General features: G+C 38.8%; 1 protein-coding gene across 5 annotated transcripts in view; it reads left to right on the top strand.

Annotated features, from left to right (window-relative positions):
- Positions 1-23,583, top strand: part of ZC3H12B (zinc finger CCCH-type containing 12B) — a 689,142-nt gene that overhangs the window by 17,333 nt on the left and 648,226 nt on the right. Inside the window, exon 2 of one of the 5 annotated variants that reach the window (XM_067023458.1) lies at positions 10,438-10,502. The exons of the other annotated variants lie outside the window; for them this stretch is intronic. The gene's annotated coding sequence lies outside the window, so the exon portion shown is untranslated. The remainder of the gene's footprint in view (positions 1-10,437; positions 10,503-23,583) is intronic. 5 annotated transcript variants of the gene reach the window in all.

Here is a 23,583-nt window from a genome sequence, read left to right as displayed (position 1 = left end):
CATTTAGGTCTTTAAACCATTTTGAGTTTATTTTTTCTTTGGTATTAGGGAGTGTTGTGATTTCATTCTTTTACATGTAGCTGTCCAGTTTTCCCAGCACCACTTATTGAAGAGGCTGTCTTTTCTCCATTGCATATTCTTGCCTCCTTTATCAAAGATAAGGTGGCCATATGGCATGGGTTTACCTCTGGATTTTCTATCCTGTTCCAATGATATTGCTGTTTTTGTTCTAGTACCATACTGTCGTGATTACTGTAACTTTGTAGTATAGTCTGAAGTAAGGGAGCCTGATTCCTCCAGCTCCATTTTTCGTTCTCAAGATTCCTTTGGCTCTTCGGGGTCTTTTGTGTTTCCATACAAATTGTGAATTTTTTTGTTCTAGTTCTGGGAAAAATGCCAGTGGTAGTTTGATAGGGATTGCATTGAATCTGTAGATTGCTTTGGGTAGTATAGCCGTTTTCACAATGTTGATTCTTCCAGTGCAAAAACATGGTATATCTCTCCATCTGTTCGTATGATTATTAATTTCATTCATCAGTGTCTTATAACTTTCTGCATACAGGTGTTTTGTCTCCTTAGGTAGGTTTATTCCTAGGTATTATAGTCTTTTTGTTGCATGGTAAATGGGAGTGTTTCCTTAATTTTTCTTTCAGAGTTTTCATCGTTAGTGTATAGGAATGCAAGAAATTTCTGTGCATGAATTTTTTTTATCCTGCTACTCTGCCAAATTCCTTGTTTAGCTCTAGTAGTTTTCTAGTAGCATCTTTAGGATTCTCTATGTATCGTATCATGTCATCTGCAAACAGTGACAGCTTTACTTCTTTTCCAATTTGGATTCCTTTTATTTCTTTTTCTTCTTTGATTGCTGTGGCTAAAACATCCAAAACTATGTTGATTAATAGTGGTGAGAGTGGGCAACCTTGTCTTGTTCCTGATCTTAGAGGAAATGGTTTCAGTTTTTCACCCTTGAGAATGATGTTGGCTGTGGGTTTGCCATATATGGCCTTTATTATGTTGACATATGTTCCCTATATGCCTTCTTTCTCGAGGGATTTATCATAAATGGGTGTTGAATTTTGTCAAAAGGTTTTTCCTCCATCTACATAGATGATCATATGATTTTTATTCTTCAGTTTGTTAATATGGTGTATCACATTGATTGATTTGTGTATTCTGAGGAATCCTTGCATTCCTGGGATCAACCCCACTTAATCATGGTGTATGATCATTTTAATGTTCTGCTGGATTCTGTTTCCTAATATTTTGTTGAGGATTTTTGCATCTATGTTCATCAGTGATATTTGCCTCTAGTTTTCTTTTTTTATGACATCTTTGTCTGGTTTTACTATCAGGATGATGGTGGCCTCATAGAATTAGTTTGGGAGTGTTCCTCCCTCTGCTATATTTTGGAAGGGTTTGAGAAGGATAGGTCTTAGCTCTTCTCTAAATGTTTGATAGAATTCACCTGTGAAGCCATCTGGTCCTGGGCTTTTGTTTGTTGGAAGATTTTTAATCACAGTTTCAATTTCAGTGCTTGTGATTGGTCTGTTTATATTTTCTATTTCTTCCTGGTTCAGTCTCAGAAGATTATGCTTTTCTAAGAATTTGTCCATTTCTTCCAGGTTGTCCATTTTATTAGCATATAGTTGCTTGCAGTAATGCCTCATGATCCTTTGTATTTCTGCTGTGTCATTTGTTACCTCTCCTTTTTAATTTCTAATTCTGTTGATTTGTGTCTTTTCCCTTTTTTACTTGATGAGTCTAGCTAATAGTTTATCAATTTTGTTTATCTTTTCAAAGAACCAATTTTTAGTTTTATTGATCTTAGCTATCATTTCCTGCATTTCTTTTTTTAAAATTTCTGATCTGATCTTTATAATTTATTTCCTTCTGCTAACTTTGTTTTTCTTGTTCTTCTTCTTCTTTCTCTAATTGCTTTAGGTGTAAGGTTAGGTTGTTTATTTGAGATGTTTCTTGTTTCCTGAGGTAGGATTGTATTGCTATAAACTTCCCTCTTAGAACTGCTTTTGCTGCATCCCATGGGTTTGGGGTCATCTTGTTTTCATTGTCATTTGTTTCTAGGTTTTAAAAAAATTTCTTCTTTGACTTCTTTAGTGACATCTTGGTTACTTAGTAGTGTATTGTTTACCCTCCATGTGTTTTAATTTGTTACAGATTTTTTCCTGTAATTGATATGTAGTGTCATAGTGTTGTGGTCAGAAAAGATACTTGATACAATTTTAACTTTCTTAACTTTACCAAGGCTTGATTTGTGTCCCAAGATATGATCTATCCTGGAGAATGTTCCATGAGCACTTGAGAAGAAAGTGTATTCTGTTGTTTTTGGATGGAATGTCCTATAAATACCAATTAAGTCCATCTTGTTTAATGTGTCATTTAAAGCTTGTGATTCCTTATTTTTCATTTTGGATGATCTGTCCATTGGTGAAAGTTGGGTGTTAAATTTCCCTATTATTATTATGTTACTGTTGATTTCCACTTTTATGGCTGTTAGCATGTGCCTTATATATTGAGGTGCTCCTATGCTGGGTGCATAAATATTTACAATAGTTATTTCTTCTTCTTGGATTGGTCCCTTGATCATTATGTAGTGTCCTTCTTCATCTCTTGTAGTATTCTTTATTTTAAAGTCTTCTTTATCTGATATGGGAATTGCCACTCCAGCTTTCTTTGATTTCCATTTGCATGGAATATCTTTTTCCATCCTCCCACTTTCAGTTTGTATGTGTCCCTAGGTCTGAACTGGGTCCCCTGTAGACATCAGATATATGGATCTTGCTTTTGTATCCATTCAGCCAGTCTATGTCTTTGGGTTGGAGCGTTTAATCCATTTATATTTAAGGTAATTATCAATATGTAAGTACCTATTACCATTTTCTTAACTGTTTTGTGTCTGTTATTGTAGGTCTTTTCCTTCTCTTGGTTTTCCTGCCTAGAGAAGTTCCTTTAGCATTTTTTGTAAAGCTGGTTTGGTGGTGCTGAATTATCTTAACTTCTGCTTGTCTGTAAAGGTTTTAATTTCTCTTTTGAATCTGAATGACATCCTTGCTGGGTACAGTTATCTTGTTTGTAGGTTTTACCCTTTCATCACTTTAAATAAGTCCTGCCACTCCCTTCTGGTTTGCAGAGTTACTGCTGAAAGATCAGCTGTTAACCTTATAGGGATTCTCTTGTATGGTATATGTTGCTTCTCTCTTGCTGCTTTTCATATTTTGTCTTTAATTTTTGTTAGTTTGATTAATATGTGCCTTGGCATGTTTCCCCTTGGATTTATCCTGTATGGGACACTCTGTGCTTCCTGGACTTGACCATTTCTTTTCCCATGTTAGGGGAGTTTTCAACTATAATTTCTTCAAATATTTTGTCAGTCCCTTTCTTTTTCTCTTCTTCTTCTGGGACCCCTATAATTCGAAAGTTGGTGCGTTTAATGTTGTCCCAGAGGTCTCTGAGACTGTCCTCAGTTCTTTTCATTCTTTTTTTCTGTATTCTGCTCTGTGGTAGTTATTTCCACTATTTTATCTTCCACATCACTTATCCATTCCCTTGCCTCAGTTGTTCTGCTATTGATTCCTTCTAGAGAATTTTAAATTTCATTTATTGTGTTAATCATCATTGTTTGTTTGCTCTTTAGTTCTTTATGTCCTTGTTAAATGTTTCTTCTAATTTGTCCATTCTATTTCCAAGATTTCGGATCATCTTTACTATCATTATGCTGAATAGCTAGACTGCCTATTTCTTCTTCATTTGTTTGGTCTGTTGGGTTTTACCTTGCTCTTTCATCTGCTGTATATTTCTCTGTCTTCTCATTTTGTTTAACTTTCTGTGTTTAGTGTCTCCTTTTAGCAGGTTACAGGTTCGTAGTTCCCCGTGTTTTTGGTGTTTGCCTCCAGTGCGTATGTTTTGGTCAGTGGCTTGTGTAGGCTTCCTGGTGGAGGGGACTGGTGCCTTTGTTCTAGTGAGTGGGGTTGGATCTTGTCTTTCTGGTGGGCAAGGCTGTGTCTGGTTGTGTGTTTAGGGTGTCTGTGGACTTATTATGATTTTAGGCAGCCTCTCTGCTAATGTGTGGTGTTGTATTCCTGTCTTGCTAGTTGTTTGTTACGGTGTGTCCAGCACTGTAGCTTGCTGGCTGTTGGGTGGAGCTGGGCCTTAGCATTGAGAAAGAGGTCTCTGACAGAGCTCTCACTGATTGATATTACGTGTGGCCAGGAGGTCTCTGGTGGTCCAATGTCCTGAACTTGGCTCTTCTACCTGAGAGGCTCAGGCCTGACACCAGGCTGGAGCACCAAGACCCTATCTGCCACATGGCTCAGAAGCAAAGGAAGAAAAAAAGAAAGAAAAAATAATACCACATTTTAAAAATTGAAAAAAAATAAAATAATTAAAAAAATTTGAAAGTAATAATAATAAAATAAAAAAGAGAGCAAGCAAACCAATAAACAAATCCACCCATGAAAACAAGAGCTAAAACCTATATTAAGATAAACATTAAAATCAGAAACAAGTTAGTCAGTGACAGCAAACCCAAAGTCTACAGTTGCTCCCAAAATCCACCACCTCAATTTTGGGATGATTCGTTGTTTATCAGGTATTCCACAGATGCAGGGTACATCAAGTTGATTGTGTGGATTTAATCCACTGCTTCTGAGGCTGCATGGAGAAATTTTCCTTTCTCTTCTTTGTTCGCACAGCTCCTGTGTTCAGCTTTGGTTTTGGCCTCACCTCTGTGTGTAGGTCACCCTCTGGCCTCTGTTCCCTTCCAGAGAGGACAGGGTTAAAGCAGCAGGTGATTAGGGGCCTCTGGCTCATTCAGGCCAGGGAGAGGGAGGGGTATGGTAGTTATAATTGGAATGCAGAGCGAGCCTGTGGTGGCAGAGGCTGGCATGACATTCCAACAGTCTGAGGCACACTGTGTGTTCTCCCGGGGAAGTTGTCCCTGGATCACGGGGCCCTGGAAGTGGAGGGCTGCACAGGCCTCGTAGGGGTGTGTGTGGATGGTGATCTGTGATTGCACACAGGATTCTTGGTGGCTGCAGCAGCAGCATTAGAGTTTCATGCCCATCACTGGTTTCTGAGCTGAAAGCTGTGGCTCACACCCATCCCTGGAGCTCGTTTAGGCAGTTCTCAACCTTCTTTGGGAAGACAGGGAAGGAATCCTCTCTTCTCACACACCCCAAAACAATGGTCCCTTGCCTCTTAGGAAGGTCCAGAGTTTTTCCCAACTTCCTCCCAGCTAGCTGTGGCACGCTAGCCCCCTTCAGACTGTGTTCATGCAACCAACCCCAGTCCTCTCCCTGGGATTGACCTCCGAATCCCAAGCCTCAGCTCTCAGCCCCCACTCACCCTAGAAGGTCAGCAGACAAGCCTCTCAGCCTGATGAGTACTGGTCAGCACTGATCCTCTGTGCAGGAATCTCTCTGCATTGCTATCTGTACCCCTGTTGTTGCACTCTCCCCCATAGCTCTGGAGCTTCCTCCCCACCCCTGTCTCCACCAGTGAAGAGGCTTCCTAGTGTGTGGAAACATTTCCTTCTTCACAGCTCCCTCCCAGAAGTGCAGATCCAGTCCCTATTCTTTTGTCTCTGTTTTTTCTTTTGCCCTACCCAGGTACGTGGGGAATTTCTTGCCTTTTGGGAAATCTGAGGTCTTCTGACAGTGTTCAGTAGGTGTTTTGTAGGAATTGTTCCACATATAGATGCATTTTTGATGTATTTGTGGGGAGGCAGGTGATCTCCATGTCTTACTGTTCTGCCATCTTGAAAGTCCCCCAATCCTATGTATTTCTGTAATATCAGTTGCAATATTTCCTCTTTCATTTCTGGCTTTATTTATTTGAGTATTCTTTTTTATTAGTATAGCTAAAGGTTTGTCAATTTTTGTGTTTTCTGGGTTTTTTTCCAAAAAAATTTGTTAGTTTCATTGATATTTTTCAATTGTTTTTCTGCTGTTTCTTTTTTTCTTTTTTGGTATGCAGGCCTCTCACTGTTGTAGCCTCTCCCGTTGTGGAGCACAGGCTCCAGACACACAGGCTCAGCAGCCATGGCTCACGGGCCCAGCCGCTCCGCAGCATGTGGGATCTTCCCAGACTGGGGCATGAACCCACATCCCTTGCATCAGCAGGCGGACTCTCAACCACTGTGCCACCAGGGAAGCACTGCTCTGTTTCATTTTTATCTGCTCTAATCTTTTGCTAACTTTGGGCTTGGATTCTTCCTCCTTTATAGTTTCTTGAGGTATAAAGTTAGTTTTTTGTTTTTTGTTTCTTTTTTTTGTTATTTTGCTGCACCTTATGTCTTGTGGGATCTTAGTTCCCCAACCAAGGATTGAACCCAGGCCCTCAGCACTGAGAGCATGGAGTCCTAACCAATGGACTGCCAGGGAATTCCCTAGGTTGTTTATTTTAGATCTTTCTGATTTCTTAATGCAGACATTAATCACAGTAAATTTACCTCTCAAAAGTGCTTTTGCAGCATCACATAGGTTTGGTATATTGTATTTCCCTTTTCATTTGTTTTGAGATTTTTTAAAACATTTTATTTGTTCTTTGACTTCTTGGTTATTCACAAGTGTGTTTTAATTTCCACATATTTGTAGATCTAGCTTTTCCCTTATTGTTTTCCAGTTTCATACTGTGCAATCAGAATAGATATTTGGTATGATTTCAGTCTTATGTTTTCTTTTTTCTTTTTTTTAATACATCTTTAATGGAGTATAATTACTTTACAATGGTGTGTTAGTTTCTGCTTTATAACAAAGTGAATCAGTTATACATATGTCCCCATATCTCTTCCCTCATGCACCTCCCTCCCACCCACCCTCTCTATCCCACCCCTCTTGGTGGTCACAAAGCACCAAACTGATCTCCCTGTGCTATGCAGCTGCTTCCCACTAGTTATCTATTTTACGTTTGGTAGTATATATATGTCCATGCCACTCTCTCACTTTGTCCCAGCTTACCATTCCCCCTCCCCGTATCCTCAAGTCCATTCTCTAGTAGGTCTGCATCTTTATTCCCATCTTTCCCCTGGGTTCTTCTGACCTTTTTTTTTTATGGTACGTGGGCCTCTCACTGCTGTGTCCTCTCCTGTTGCGGAGCACAGGCTCTGGATGCGCAGGCTCAGCGGCCACGGCTCACAGGCCCAGCTGCCCCGTGGCATGTGGGATCTTCCCAGACCGGGGCACTAACCCATGTCCCCTGCATCAGCAGGCAGACTCTCAACTACTGCACCACCAGGGAAGCCCTCTTTTTTTTTTTTTATTTTAGATTCCATATATATTTGTTAGCATACGGTATTTGTTTTTCTCTTTCTGACTTACTTTACTCTGTTTGACAGTCTCTAGGTCCATCCACCTCACTACAAATAATTCAGTTTTGTTCCTTTTTATAGCTGAGTACTATTCCATTGTATATATGCACCATATCTTCTTTATCCATTCATCTGTTGATGGATACTTAGGTTGCTTCCATGTCCTGGCTATTGAAAATAGAGCTGCAATGAACATTTTGGTACATTATTCTTTTTCAATTATGGTACAGTATGTACCATATTGTACATATGTACATATGTATATTGTATATGTACAATATGGTACATTACTCTTTTTTGTTTGTTTGTTTTTTTGTTTTTTGTGTGTGGTATGTGGACCTGTCAATGTTGTGGCCTCTCCCGTTGTGGATCACAGGCTCAGCAGCCATAGCTTACAGGCCCAGCCGCTCCGTGGCATGTGGGATCCTCACAGACTGGGGCACGAATCTGCGTCCCCTGCATCAGCAGGCAGATTCTCAACCACTGCGCCACCAGGGAAGCCCCCATGACTCTTTTTGAATTATGGTTTTCTCAGGGTATATGCCCAGTAGTGGGATTGCTGGGTCCTATGGTAGTTCTATTTTCAGTTTTATAAGGAGCCTCCATACTGTTCTCCATAGTGGGCTTATCAATTTACATTGCCACCAACAGTGCAAGAGGGTTCAATTTTCTCCACACCCTCTCCAGCATTTATTGCTTGTAGATTTTTAAATTATGGCCATTCTGACCGGTGTGACATGATATCTCATTGTAGTTTTGATTTGTATTTCTCTAATGATTAATGATGTTGAGCATTCTTTCATCTGTTTGTTGGCAATCTGTATATCTTCTTTGGAGAAATGTCTATTTAGTTCTTCTGCCCATTTTTGGATTGAGTTGTTTGTTTTTTTGATATTGAGCTGCATGAGTTGCTTGCATGTTTTAGAGATTAATCCTTTGTGAGTTGCTTCATGTGCAAATATTTTCTCCCATTCTGAGGATTGTCTTTTGGTCTTGTTTATGCTTTCCTTCGCTGTGCAAAAGCTTTTAAGTTTCATGAGGTCGCATTTGTTTATTTTTGTTTTTATTTCCATTTCCTAGGAGGTGAGTCAAGAATGATCTTGCTGTGATTTATGTTATAGAGTGTTCTTTCTGCCTATGGTTTCCTCTAAGAGTTTTATAGTGTCTGGCCTTACATTTAGGTCTTTAATGCATTTTGAGTTTATTTTTGTGTGTGGTGTTAGGGAGTATTCTAATTTCATTCTTTTACGTTTTTGTGCCAGTACCATACTGTCTTGTTTACTGTAGCTCTGTAGTATAGTCTGAAGTCAGGGAGGCTGATTCCTCCAGCTCCGTTTTTCTTTCTCAAGATTGCTTTAGCTATTCGGGGTCTTTTGTGTTTCCCTACAAATTGTGAAATTTTTTGTCTATTTCTAGTTCAATACCAAATGTCATTGGTAGTTTGACAGGGATTGCATTGAATCTGTAGATTGCTTTGGATAGTAGAGTCATTTTCTCAATGTTGATTCTTCCAATCCAAGAGCATGGTGTATCTCTCCATCTGTATCATCTTTAATTTCTTTCATCAGTGCCATTATTTCTTTAAATAAGCTTTCTGCCCCTTTCTTCCCTCTTCTTCTTCTGTGACTCCTGTAATGCATATATGGGTTCATTTGATGTTGTCATATAATTCCCTTAGGCTTTCTTCACTCTTTTTCTGTATGATCCTCTGGATAATTTTAAGTGACTTTTCTTTTTTTTTTTCCTGCGGTATGCGGGCCTCTCATTGTTGTGTCCTCTCCAGTTGTGGAGCATAGGCTCTGGACACGCAGGCGTAGTGGCCATGGCTTATGGGCCCAGCCACTCCACGGCATGTGGGATCTTCCCGGACCTGGGCACGAACCCATGTCCCCTGCATCGGCAGGTGGACTCTCAACCACTGCACCACTAGGGAAGCCCCAAGTGATTTCTCTTTGACTTGCTGATTTTTTGTTCTGCTTGATCAAGTGTGCTCTTTAACCCCTCTCGTGTATTTTTTAGTTCGGGTATTATTCAGCTCCAAAGTTTCTGTGCAGTTCATTTTTATATTTTCTCTTTGTTGATATTCTATTCTTATTTATGCATCTTTCCTGAGCTTGTTGAACACCTTTATGATGGTTATTTTGATATTTTTGTCAGGTAATTCATATAAATATTTTTCTTTGGGGTCAATTTCTGGAGATTTTTTTTAATTTGATAGGGCTGTGTTTCCCTGTTTCTTCATATGCCTTTATAACTTTGTGTTGGGATATGCACGTTTGGAAAAGAAGCCACCTGTTTTACCTCTTGGTGTTATACAGTGAAAAACGTTTATTAGTTATTCCACCTAGAGATTCTGGTAATCTCTCAAGTATTTTCTGTGGATACATTTTCTCGTAACTTGTAAATATAGCTTCTCTATTGGATATATTTGCTGGATTATTTTTTTTAGGAGGTAATAATTTCTTCCTCCTTGTAAGGTCTGTCTGTGGTACTGTCTGCAGGTTTTGTAGAGCAGCATTAAGCTGTCCAGCTCTCTTTTGTTCTCAGTGGTCCCCAGTCGTCTACAGTATGCTGGGTCCTATCAGTGCTCTGAGTCTGGTGAGATAGAAACTAGTTCCTTGGGTAGCCCCACCTCCCCCTGAAGCCAGAGTATTACATGCTCCAGTCATCTCTTCCCTCCCCCTCCCCTCACCAAGGGAGTGCCTCTGAGCTGTATGCTATATTGTGTGCCTCCCAGTTCTGTTTTGTTCTCAGCGGCCTCCAGGCATCTAGATTATATGCCAGGTTCTGTCAGCATTCTGAGACTTGTGAGCTAGTGATCAGCCCCTCCAAAAGCCTGAATGTTGAACACATGCTCCAAATCTTTTCCTCCTCAGGGAGAAGCCAGGAGTTCAGGATTTTCTACCCTTTGTTCTGTGTTGAGCTGGGTGGTGGGGGACTATGACAAGTAAACACATGCTGGTCCAAACTTCACCCTTGTTCTCAGCATCCCACAAACTGACGCCTATTCCCACCAGTGCCCAGATTCAGGCAAGACAGAGACCAGTCCCTTGGGCAGTCCCCTGAAAAGTCTGACCATTGGACATATGTTTCTGTCTTCTTTCCCTCCTCAGGAAGAAGCCAAACGCTGGGAATTTTTTCCCGAATGCACAACCCTGAGACAGTGAGAGGAACTATGGTAAATAAATGCCACAAATTTTTTTTACTGGATTTGATGCAACTGTTTTCACACTCAGCTAGGGTGCAGGAGCATTTTAACTGATTTCTGGATTTCTCACAAAGGGTATTCATCTCTGTGTTTTTGAATCAGTGCCTCTGTGTTTGGGAAGGAGGGTCTGGGGTTTCATGTTCCACCATCTTGTTGATATAACCAGTCTCCATTTTATTGTTTTGTGTTTGTTTCCTTTGTTTTTCTTTCCTCTTCAAATACCTTTTCAGCTCCACATTCTTTTTCATTTCCTTCTGCATCTCCAGTGATATAGATCTTAAGTATTTTGTTATTGTTCCACAGATCCCCAAGTCTCTGTTTTTTTCCTTTTTTCTCCACTGTTTTCTCTCTTTGTTCAGACTGGGTCAGTTGAAAACTGTGATGTCTTCAATTTCACTGATTCTGTTCTCTCTCATCTCTATTCTAGAATTGAGTCCATCTAGCAATTAAACAAATTTGGCCATTTTATTTTTTTTTCAGTTCTGTAATTTCCATTTGGTTCTTTAAAAAAAATAAGTCCTTTTTCTCTGCTTAGATTTTCGATTTTTGTATTTTTTCAAGATAATTTTAATTATCTTTTGAGGCATTTTTATGATAACAGCCTTGAAATTATTGTCAGATAACTGTAATGGTGTCATTTAATAGTCTTTTTTCATTAAAATTGTGTTTTTTTGCTTCTTGGTATGAGGAGTGATGTTTGATTGCATCTTGGGTATTTTGGTTACTATTTTAGAAGTCTCTTGATCCTATTTAAATCTTCTATTTTAGCAGGCAGTCATCCTATTTAAGTTTAGAATGTGGGTCCTTGCCTGCTTCTGTGGACTTTAGGTCCTATGACATTTTAGTTTTCAGTCATTTCAGTGCTATTCTGATCTGTTTCATTCTTCTGATGCTGCTGCAGCTCCTGTTCATTCTACGTTGGTGCCATGGGCCACTTTCCCCTCCAGGGGTTGGGACAGAAGCCACTGTGACTGCATCTTCTCCTAGCCACTGGATAGAGGACTGGGAGATGGTGGTGCCCAGGTGTGGAACGGGAATTGTGTTGCCCTAGTGGTTTACTGCTTCCACTGCAGGCAGGCCAGTCTGCAGTTGCCACCAGTGTTGAACTGGGGTTGGATTGGTCTGCTTGGGCTTTGCTGATGCCACTTTAGGCCACCAGTGTCCTTTTTGTGAAGTAGGAGGTGGGATGACCCACTGGGGTATTGAAGCTTCTAGTGTGGGCATGTCAGTCTACATGCTCATGCCCTGATTTTGGAGTGGAGGTTGGCCTGCCAAGGGCTTTACAGCTGCCTCTGTGTCCTGATCAAATCATCCTCTGGTGGCCCAGTTGTGAAGCAGGGGTTGGGGCTTCCCACTAGGTCTCAATTGGACTTCCCTTTTCTTAGTACCTTGGTCAAAGAAAGCTGTCTTTACTGTTTTTTCTATGCCTGTTGGCAGTTCTAGATTGCAGGCCTCCTGGTGCCCAGCCTTGGATATTTTGGAGATAAAAGAAAAACTCAGGGAACTCACAGCATTGTTGTTCTTTAAAACTTGAGGTCCCAGGGCTTCCCCGGTGGCGCAGTGGTTGAGAGTCCGCCTGCCGATGCAGGGGACGCGGGTTCGTGCCCCGGTCCGGGAGGATCCCACATGCCGCAGAGCGGCTGGGCCCGTGAGCCATGGCCGCTGAGCCTGCGCGTCCAGAGCCTGTGCTCCGCAACGGGAGAGGCCACAACAGTAAGAGGCCTGTGTACTGAAAAAAAAAAAAAAAAAAAAAAAAAAAAAAACTTGAGGTCCCTATTCTGTCTAACTTCTTTCCATATTACAAAATCCTTTTATCTTGTTTATTAATTATTTCCAAAGCATTTAGTTGTATTTAGAGTGAAGGGACAGAGAAATGTGAGTCTACACTATCTTTTCCCAGAGATTCTAGATATACTTTAAAGGCCAAACTAACACATTTGCTGAGGGATTGTATTTCAGGTGTGAGAGAAAGAGAATCAAGGGTGGTTCCAAGGATTTTAGCCTAAGCAATAAAGTGACTGGTAGCACCATATACTGAAGAGGAAAACCCTGGGGAAGGATGAAATTTTGTGTGGCTGGGACTTTGAATTAAGGGTTCTGTTGTAGATATGTTAAATTTGAGATATTCAAGTGATGATATCTAGTACTCAGTTGGATTTGGAAATTTGGATTTCAGATATGGAGATATAAATTTGGTAGTTATCAGATTAGAAATGATATTTTAAACCACAAGACTGAATAAAATCACTTAGGGAATGAGTGTAGATAGAGAACAGAATAAGTTCAAGGACCAGCCCTGGTATAATCCAATGTTTAGTGTTGGGGAAGTAGAGAATCTAGTAAAGGAGACAAAAGGAATAGTCAGTATGGTAGGAGGAAAATAAGGAAAGCTTTTGTCATGAAAGCCAAATGAAACAAGTGTTTTCAGAAAGAGGGAGTGATTAATTGTAACAAATGCTGCTGAGAGATCAAGGTGAGGACTGGGTATTTGGTAATATGAAGATTATAGATGACATTAGTGAGAGATATTTTAATGGAACCCTGAGATCAAAAGGTTGATTGGAGTGGGTCCAAGAGGATGACAGGAAAGGAAGTGGAGGCAGGGAGAATAGAATTATTTGGAGGACTTTTCTAAAATTGGGAGCAAAGAAATGTACATTAGCTGTATTTCTTTTTTTTCTTTTTGATGGGAGATAGTAGAATATGTTTGTGTGCTGGTGGGAATTATTTAATAGAGAGGAAAACTATTGATGATACAGGAGCAAGAAGAATGGAATCCAGTGTATAAGTGAAGGGTTGGTCTTAGAAGGAATAATTTATCCATAGTAACAGGTGGGGAGGCAGAGTATATCAGTACAGATGCAGGTAGGATAAAGAACTTGTGGTGAAAGGATAAGGAAGTTCTCTTTTCATAGATTTTGTTTTTTCTGAAATTAGAAGCAAGATAGGGAGGTGTTGAAGGAGAGAGGAGATGTGAAATAGCAATCTTAACAAGTGAGAGAGTGAACCAACTAGGGAAATAGGGAAATCAGTTGGACAGCACTGGTTGCCCACTTCAGGCTTGTGGTTATAAATTTAAAGTGAAACAAAATCACCATGGTTTTGTGGGTTTCATTTTCATTCTTAAAATTTTGAAAACAGTCATAGATTTAGAGAGAAGGGGTCATATAGTACAAATAACTTTTTTTTTTTTGGTGGTACGCAGGCCTCTCACTGCTGTGGCCTCTCCCGTTGCGGAGCACAGGCTCCGGACGCACAGGCCCAGTGGCCATGGCTCACGGGCCCAGCCGCTCCGCGGCATGTGGGATCTTTCCGGACCGGGGCATGAACCCGTGTCCTCTGCATTCGCAGGCGGATTCTCAACCACTGCGCCACCAGGGAAGCCCACAAATAACTTTTAAAAGTTACCATTTGAGAATAAGTTGTACCACATTACCCCTGAATACTTTCACATGAGTTTCCTACAAACAAGGAAATTCTCTTATATGACCACAAAGCAGCAAAATATTAAAAAAATAACAATGATATTATACTGCAACCAAATCCTTAGAGCTCATTCATGTTCCAAAAATTGTCTCAATACTGTTCTTTATGGGAAAATTTTTTAAAAAGTTCACAGTCTTATGTTGCATTTAACTGTCATATATCTTTAGTCTTCTTCAGTCTGGAATAGATCCCTACTCTTTCTTTGACTTTTATGACCATGACACTTTTGAAAATTACACAGTTTTTATTATCTATATTTATTTCTGTATATATAAATATTAAAACCCATGAATACTAAAGTCAATCTAATATCAGGATTTATTCTAATTTTCTCCTTTTATCTGTAACAGTAAGAAACCTGGCTTCCATTATCCTAATGGAGCAATCCCCTTGTAATCAATCTCCCATTTCCACCACCATTCCCTTCCTAGTGGGGATGGTCTCCTAATCTTACTCAGGCTCTGAGTCCCCATTCTAGGCCACTCCCCTCCAGACACATGGACACCTACCTCACCCTGTTTGGGCTCTAACATCCCATGTCAGACACCCTCTAGCATGTACACCACCCTTATCCTGCTTTGGTTTTAATGCCCTGGGCACACCTCCACATGGCCCCCCTTCTCCACCACACTTGGGCTCTGGGGCTCCTCTCTAAGTCTAATGGACACATTGCTTATTACATTTGAGCTCAGATACCCCAAAACAGATGCCCATCCCCCTACCTACCCCCTTGGGCTCTGACACCCCATATCAGGATTCCCTCTGGTTAGGTGCCTTCCTCACCATGTTGAGGCCCTGACACCCCATGCCAAGCCATCATAGACAACCCTCTTCACTGTCAACACCTTCCTTGTTCTTTCTTTATCCCTCTTAATGGCTTTAGGACTCAATTGTCTGAGAAGAAGGAAGGGGTAATTGAATTTAATTAGAGTTGGTAGTTTGCCAATGAAGTATAGTCATCCCTCTGTATCCACGGGGGATTGGTTCTAGGAGCCCCCACCGGATACCAAAATCTACAGATGCTCAAATCCTTTATATAAAATGGCATAGTATAATGAATACAGTTGGCCCTCCATGTCTACATGTTTTGCATCAGTGGACTCAATCAATCATGGATGTGAAACCTGCAGATACAGAGGGCTGACTGTATGACAATGGGAGAATTGCAAGGGAGATGAAGGGGTATATAAAAGTAATGATTATTGTGATGGACTGTGGAATCTAAGCTGCATAAAGACATGGGGGGCAATGGAGTCAGAGGTGATGGGGTGCACACATTGGATGTGCAAATAATTTTAGGAATAGTTTTCTAGAGAGTCAGTAAAGAATATCAGTGATGGTCAGAGAGTACTACACTTGAAAATGTGATCTTAGATGTAGTGTCATTATAGATAAAGGTCTAAGTTCTGACCAAGGGACAGGGTAGCTGAAGTAATGTGGAGGCAAAGATCACGGTAGGTGAAGCCTATCAAGGAACTGATAATACAGAAAAATGTTATTTTTATATAACCAGTGAATACCTAACGTTAGAAAACTTCAAAAATACTTGGGAAACAATAGGTAAATATTACTCTTAGCTTAAAGTTTTTTAGACTATGAGTTGAGAAACTATTGGTGCCATCATGAAATTAATTTCTTGAATTATGATCAGCAATTTTTAAAAAATAAAATAGACAATAGAAAATATGAGTGTATTTAAGGGTGTTATTTGTGGAACTATTTTATACTTAGTAATGATGTAAAATATATTTGTTATTGTGGCTCATGGTTGAAAATGTTTGGAGACCACTGTCTTAATATAATCTGTGACCTCCAGATGATAGATATATTGTAGAGGTGACAATGGCAGCAAGGTTTGAATTAGCCTGTGGAAGTTTCTTGGGCTGCTGGATAAAATTAACATTCATAAAATCTTTCCATTTTACTGCTGAATCTTATAACCTCCCTTTATTTATTTTTTATTTTTTAAACATCTTTATTTGAGTATAACTGTTTTACAATAGTGTGTTAGTTTCTCCTTTACAACAAAGTGAATCAGTTATACATATACATAACCTCCCTTTAGAAAGACTCTCTGATAGTGATCCTCAAGAGGGTGGTACAAAGAGAGCCCTTTGGTGTGGTGATGGAAGATTTCCCCTGGGCAGGGGCCTCCTTTCCACCATGACTGCATTAGTGAGATTTTCTTAGGGAGTTGTAGTCCTCACCACTCCATCCAGTTTCTAGAACATCTTCAGCAGGTGTTTAACCTCTGCTTAATCATTTCCATTAATGGGAGACTGACAATCTCACAAAACAGATTCAGAATGAATCTACTGAACTCCTTCAAATGGTGTAATTTTTCCTGTCCTGAGGGGGAAGGGTAAGCTGGGGCGAAGTGAGAGAGTAGCACTGACATATATACTACCAAATGTAAAATGGATAGCTAGTGGGAAGCAGCTGCATAGCACAGGGAGATCAGCTAAGTGCTTTGTGACCACCTAGAGTGGTGGGATAGGGAAGGTGGGAGGGAGGTGCAAGAGGGAGGGGATATTGGGATATATGTATACATATAGCTGATTCACTTTGTTATACAGCAGAAACTAACACAACACTGTAAAGCAATTATACTCCAATAAAGATGTCTTTTAAAAAGGTATAATTTTTAGCCCTTAGTCTTTGTCTTGCTTCCTATAATGACACAGACTAAGTCTAATTCATTTTCTACCTGATAATCCTTTAGTCATTTAAAGACGGGTTTTCTTATTTCCTGAAATGACTCTTTCACTCCCTGGTATCTTAGAAAGACAATATAGTGTAGTGCCTAAATTTGGGGCTCCAGAGCCAGATTGCCTGGGTTTGAATCTGACCTAGTAGTGTACTAGCATATGCAATTCTGAGCAAATTACTTATTTGTGCCTGGAAAATGGGGGCAATTAACAAATAGTATCTACCTCATACAGTTGCTGAAAGAATTAAATGAGCCAAATAATTTATTTAGAACAGTGCCTGGCATATAATGAGTACAGGAGATATTAGCTATTTATTATAGAATAGACTTTTTAGTTTTCTCATCATAATAGTTATTTTCCTCTAGATATATATGAGTTTTTAATTGTCTCTTTTTAAACTGTGTAATTTATAACAAAATACAATAATCCAACTGTGATCTGAGACTGTTGTCTTTCTGATTCTGAACCCTCTTCTTCTTCTGATGCAACGTAAAATTGAAATGCAGTAGGTTTTGGGGGGGTTTTTTTTGTAAGCAGGTCACACCAATGATCACACTGATTGTATCAAATAATCTTGTTTTCAAATGGACTTATGTTGGTCCAGCTTTCTTAATCACCCTGAACATGAAATAGTTGGTTTTTTAAACGTCGATGCCACCTCTATATTTATACCTATGGTAAGTTGAATAATGGCTCCCAAAGATATCCAGTCCTAACCTGTGAATGTTGCCTTATATGGTAAAAGGTACTCTGCAGATGTGATTAAATTAAGGATCTTGAGATGGGGAGATTATCCTGGATTATCTGGGTAGGCCCTAATTGACATCATAAGTGTCCTTATAGGAGAGGATATGGGAGATGTGACCAAAGGAGAAGGCAATGTGAAAACTGAAACAAAATGCTACACCACTGGCTTTGAAGATGGAGGAAAGAACCACAAACCAAGGAATGAAAGGAATGTAGCTCTAGAAGCTAGAAAAGGCAGTAGACTCTGGAGGGAATATGGCTTTGCTGATACCATGATTTTCGCCAAGTGAAATTAAATTTGAACTTCTGACCTCCAAAACTTTAAGAGGAAAAATATATTTTGATTTAAGTCACCAGGTTTGTGGTAATTTACTACAGCAGCCATAGGATACAATACATAACTATTATGCTTTATCTTTTTATTTTTAGCCCATTATTCTGGCCCATCAAGATTTTTGTTTTTTAAACGAAGCTTTTAATTTATTAGATGTTAAGTACTAAGTATGTATGAGTATAATGCAAGGTAATGTTATGAACAGTATCTGTAATTCTCTTGATAATTCTTTATATAAATATTATTCACCCTATTATATAAATGAGAAAACTGAAGTTCAGAGTCATAAAGTGATTTGTTCAAGATCATATAATGAATGTTTAAGTAGTCTTTAAATACAGGTTTGGAGTGGGGGATGTTGTGTGTGTTTGGTACAAGGGGTATATGGGAACTCTGTACTTACTGCATAACTTTGCTGTGAAACTAAAATGTCTCTAAAAATAAAATTTACTAATTAAAAGTAAAGCCAGGCAAAACAAAAATACCCCAAAAAACAAACAAACAAAAAACAAAACAAAACCAAAAAAAGGTAAAGCCAGGGCAAAGGAAACCATCAAAAATTAAAAAGACAACCTACTAAATGGGAGAAAATATTTGCAAATGACATATCTGATAAGGGGCTAATATCCAAAAATATATATATAGCTCATACAATTCAGTAGCAAAAAATAACAACCTGATTAAAAAATTGGCAGAAGACCTGCAGAGACATTTTCCAAAGACATACAGATGACCACTAGACACATGAAAAGATGCTCAGCATCACTAATCATCAGGGAAATGCAAATGAAAACCATGATGAGATATCACCTTACACCTGTCAGAATAGTTATCATCAAATATATAACAAATAACAAATGTTGGCAAGGATGTGAAGAAAAATGAACCCTAGTACACTTTTGGTGGGAATGTATATTGGTGCAGCCACTATGGAAAACAGTATGGAGGTTCCTCAAAAAACTAAAAATAGAACTACCATATGATTTTGCACTTTTACTCCTGGGTATATATCTGAAGAAAACAAAAAGATATATGCACCCCAATGTTCATAGCAACATTATTTACAATAGCCAAGATACAGAAGCAGCCCAATTGTCCATCAACAGATGAATGAATAAAGATGTGGTATACACACACACACACACACACACACACACACACACACACACAGGAATACTACTCAGCCATAAAAAAGAATGAATATTGCCATTTGAATGAGCATGGATGGATCTGGAGAGTATTATGCTTAGTGAAACAAGTCAGATAAAGGCAAATACTGTATGTTTTTACTTATATGTGGAATATAAGAAATGAAATAAATGAAGATAAAATAGAAACACTCATAGATAAGGAGAACAAACTAGTGGTTACCAGTGGGAAGAGGGATGGGGGGGCAAGATAGGGGTAGGAGATTAAGAGGTACAAACTAGTAGGAATAAAATAAATAAGATATAAGGATGTGATATACTACATAGGGAATATAACCAATATTTTATAAACTTTTAAGTGGAGTATGATCTATAAAAATATTGAATCACTGTGTTGCACACCTGAAACTAATATACTACTATAAATCAACTATACTTCAGTAAAAATACTAAAGCCAGGGAGACAAAAAAATTACATATTTGTCCAACTGCAAAGCCTGCTGAGGAAGCAAATGCAACTCTGTATGGTTACAAAACCCATTAATTTTTCTGTTATACCAATGTCCTTCAGAGGGTGAGCCAAGGACCCTCAGGAGTGCTTGAGACCCTTCTAGGGCATCCATGAGGTCAACACTATTTTCAAAATAATGCTAAAATATTATCTTGCCCTTTTTTTTTTACTGTGTTGATATTTCCACTGACGTGACAAAATCAACTGCATTTTAGCACAAATCAAGGAAGTGGTATCAAACCATACTAGTAGTTACTGTATTCTTTACCACCACACACAGAAAAAAAATCAGTTTTACTTAACAATGTTCTTGATGAGAAAAATTTTAATAATTTTATTAAATTTTGACCCTAAGTACATGTCATTTAGAATATTTTGTGACAATACAGGAAGTACCTATAAAACACTTCTGTTACTTAAGAAGTATGATGGTTGTTTTGAGGAAAAGCATTTGTATGATTGAGTTTTGAGCCAAACTAGCAGTTTTTTTATGGAATACTATTTTTAACTGAAGGAACAAAAACAAAAAAATCTATGGTTATGCAGACAGACATTTTACACACATTTTTTTCAAAATGGATGAAGTGATTTCAAGACAGTTAACTAAGAGTATTTGTTATAAATGATGAAATTTTGTGCTTTCAAGTGAAAATTAGAATTTTGGAAAAATTGTGTCCATTGCAATGAGCTTGACAGCTTTCGAAGTGAGAGAGTAACACTGACATATATACACTACCAAATGTAAAATAGATAGCTACTGGGAAGCAGCTGCATAGCACAGGGAGATCAGCTCAGTGCTTTGTGTCCTCCTAGAGGGGTGGGATAGGGAGGGTGGGAGGGAGATGCAAGAGGGAGGGGATACGGGGATATATGTATATGTATAGATGATTCACTTTGTTATAAAGCAGAAACTAACACACCATTGTAAAGTAATTATACTCCAATAAAGATGTTTGAAAAAAAGACTTTTCTGATGATATCATTGGTGATATTAAATGAAGTTTTTTTATGTTGCATAATGAAATGGGACAAAATTTGGGAGATCTGCATAACTCAGTGAATCAATACAAATGACTAAAACTTGATGTAAGAAGATTATGCATGTAAAAATGGTGCATTCTAAGTTCAAGACAGGCACTTCTGGTTTCACTTCTGGTCTGGCAGGTAAAGAGTTCGAAAGTCATCACCCCATCTAACAGTAAGTAAACAAACAAAATTCACAAACTTTCTTATATCATTCAGAGAATTGAGGTCACTGGGAAAATTGCTATATTTCCCTGGCTCAAATTGGAGGGACAGACAGGCAGATACACATATCGTAACACAGAAAAGCAGAAATCTCTGTGGGAATCAGTACTAGGGTAGAAAAACCTGAGCTGTAATTGACAAATAGCTGGGGGTTCAGTGTGGACAAGTGTGGGATTTAAAGTCTCTAGGGGCTCTACCAGGATTTTCAGAGTGAAGATTGGAAGAAACTACCCTCCTGCTGCCAGTGCAGGGGGGCGGGGAAAGTAGCCATTTTGAAATATGCTAGAACATTCGGTTCTTTCTTTTTTTTTTTAACATCTTTATTGGAGTATAATTGCTTTACAATGGTCTGTTAGTTTCTGCTTTACAACAAAGTGAATCAGTTATACATATACATATGTCCCATATCTCTTCCCTCTTACATCTCCCTCCCTCCCACCCTCCCTATCCCACCTCTCTAGGTGGTCACAAACCACCAAGCTGATCTCCCTGTCCTATGCAGCTGCTTCCCACTAGCTATCCATTTTACATTTGGTAGTGTATATATGTCCATGCCACTCTGTCACTTTGTCACAGCTTACCCTTCCCCCTACCCATATCCTCAAGCCTATTCTCTAGTAGGTCTGTGTCTTTATTCCCATCTTATCCCAAGGTTCTTCATGACCTTTTATTCCCCTTAGATTCCATATATATGTGTTAGCATATGGTATTTGTTTTTCTCTTTCTGACTTACTTCACTCTGTATGACAGACTCTAGGTCTCTCCACCTCACTACAAATAAATCAATTTAATTTCTTTTTATGGCTGAGTAATATTCCATTGTATATATGTGCCACATCTTTATCCATTCATCTGTTGATGGACACTTAGGTTGCTTCCATGTCCTGGCTATTGTAAATAGAGCTGCAATGAACATTTTGGTGCATGAATCTTTTTGAATTATGGTTTTCTCAGGGTATATGCCCAGTAGTGGGATTGCTGGGTCATATGGTAATTCTATTTTTAGTTTTTTAAGGAACCTCCATACTGTTCTCCATAGTGGCTGTGTCAATTTACATTCCGACCAACAGTGCAAGAGTGTTCCCTTTTCTCCACACCCTCTCCAGCATTTATTATTTGTAGATTTTTTGATGATGGCCATTCTGACTGTTGTGAGATGATATCTCATTGTAGTTTTGATTTGCATTTCTCTAATAATTAATGATGTTGAGCATTCTTTCATGTATTTGTTGGCACTCTGTATATCTTCTTTAGAGAAATGTCTATTTAGGTCTTCTGCCTGTTTTTGTATTGGGTTTTTTGTTTTTTTGTTATTGAGCTGCATGTAAATTTTGGATATTAATCCTTTGTCAGTTGCTTCATTTGCAAATATTTTTTTCCCATTCTGAGGGTTGTCTTTTGGTCTTGTTTATGGTTTCCTTAGCTGTGCAAAAGCTTTTAAGTTTCATTAGGCCCCATTTGTTTATTTTTTATTTTATTTCAATTTCTCTAGGAGGTGGGTCAAAAAGGATCTTTCTGAGGTTTATGTCATAGAGGGTTCTGCCTATGTTTTCCTCTAAGAGTTTGATAGTGTCTGGCCTTACATTTAGGTCTTTAATGCATTTTGAGTTTATTTTTGTGTATGGTGTTAGGGAGTGTTTTAATTTCATACTTTTACATGTACCTGTCCAATTTTCCCAGCACCACTTATTATTATTATTATTTTTGAGATAGATGAGTGTGTTTTATTACAGAATGGTTTTTCCAAGACATGCATGGGCTTAAAAAAAAGCTAGTAGTAGAAATTATGCATAGTATGCTATCATTAGTGTAAAAAGAATACAAAGTAACATTGTACATTTTTTAATGTTTAGTTTGCATGTAAATGAATGGAAAACTGTATTGGATATAATACATTATTAATGGTAGTGGTTAACCCTGTGGAGCGAGCAGGGAACTGAGACAGAAGTGCTGCTCAAAGGGAATATTTACTCTTATTTGTAATATGTTAATTTTCTTATTATAGAATGTATTTTTTAGGGGCTTCCCTGGTGGTGCAGTGGTTGAGAGTCTGCCTGCCGATGCAGGTGACACGGGTTCGTGCCCCGGTCTGGGAAGATCCCACATGCCACAGAGTGGCTTGGCCCATGAGCCATGGCCGCTGAGCCTGTGTGTCCAGAGCCTGTGCTCCGCAACAGGAGAGACCACAACAGTGAGAGGCCCGCGTACCAAAAAAAAAAAAAAAAAAAAAAAAGAAAAAAGGAGTGTATTTTTAAGAGTTACAGATGTAGAAAATAAACATGCTTACCAAGGGGTAAGGCATTGGGAGGGATAAATTGGAAGAATTGGGATTGACATACACATACTACCATACTACCATATATAAAATAGATAACTAATAAGGACCTACTGCATAGCACAGGAAACACTCAATACACTGTAATAGCCTATATGGGAAAATAATCTTTAAAAAAAAAAGAGTGGATATATGTATATTTATAAATGATTCACCTTGCTGTACACTGAAACTAATACAGCATTGTAAATCAACCATACCCCAATAAAAATTTTTAAAGTGTATTTATTTATTAAACATGTAATTAAAAGTTATTTTTAAAGGAAAAGGGTGCTTGTGAGATATGTGTGTTAAACTACTCTGGAAAAAAACAAAAAAAATGCTTGGAAGACGTGAACTTTTACTATTTTCTCTTCCCAGGCCAAACCCCACATATCCTGGCCATTTTCTTCTTGGACAAGTTGGGCAAAGCAACTCCCTCCTCAGTTCAGTTCTCCCACCATGACTGGCTCCAGTGAAGGGGGAGCGTCCTTTCATTGGTTACCTCACTGTGTAAATGACCAAAAAGTGAATGGGTGGATCCCAGTCTGG

Source organism: Kogia breviceps, chromosome X, assembly GCF_026419965.1.
Source record: "Kogia breviceps isolate mKogBre1 chromosome X, mKogBre1 haplotype 1, whole genome shotgun sequence".
NCBI classification, from domain to species: Eukaryota; Metazoa; Chordata; class Mammalia; order Artiodactyla; family Physeteridae; genus Kogia; species Kogia breviceps.
This window is presented reverse-complemented; position numbering and strand designations above follow the sequence as displayed.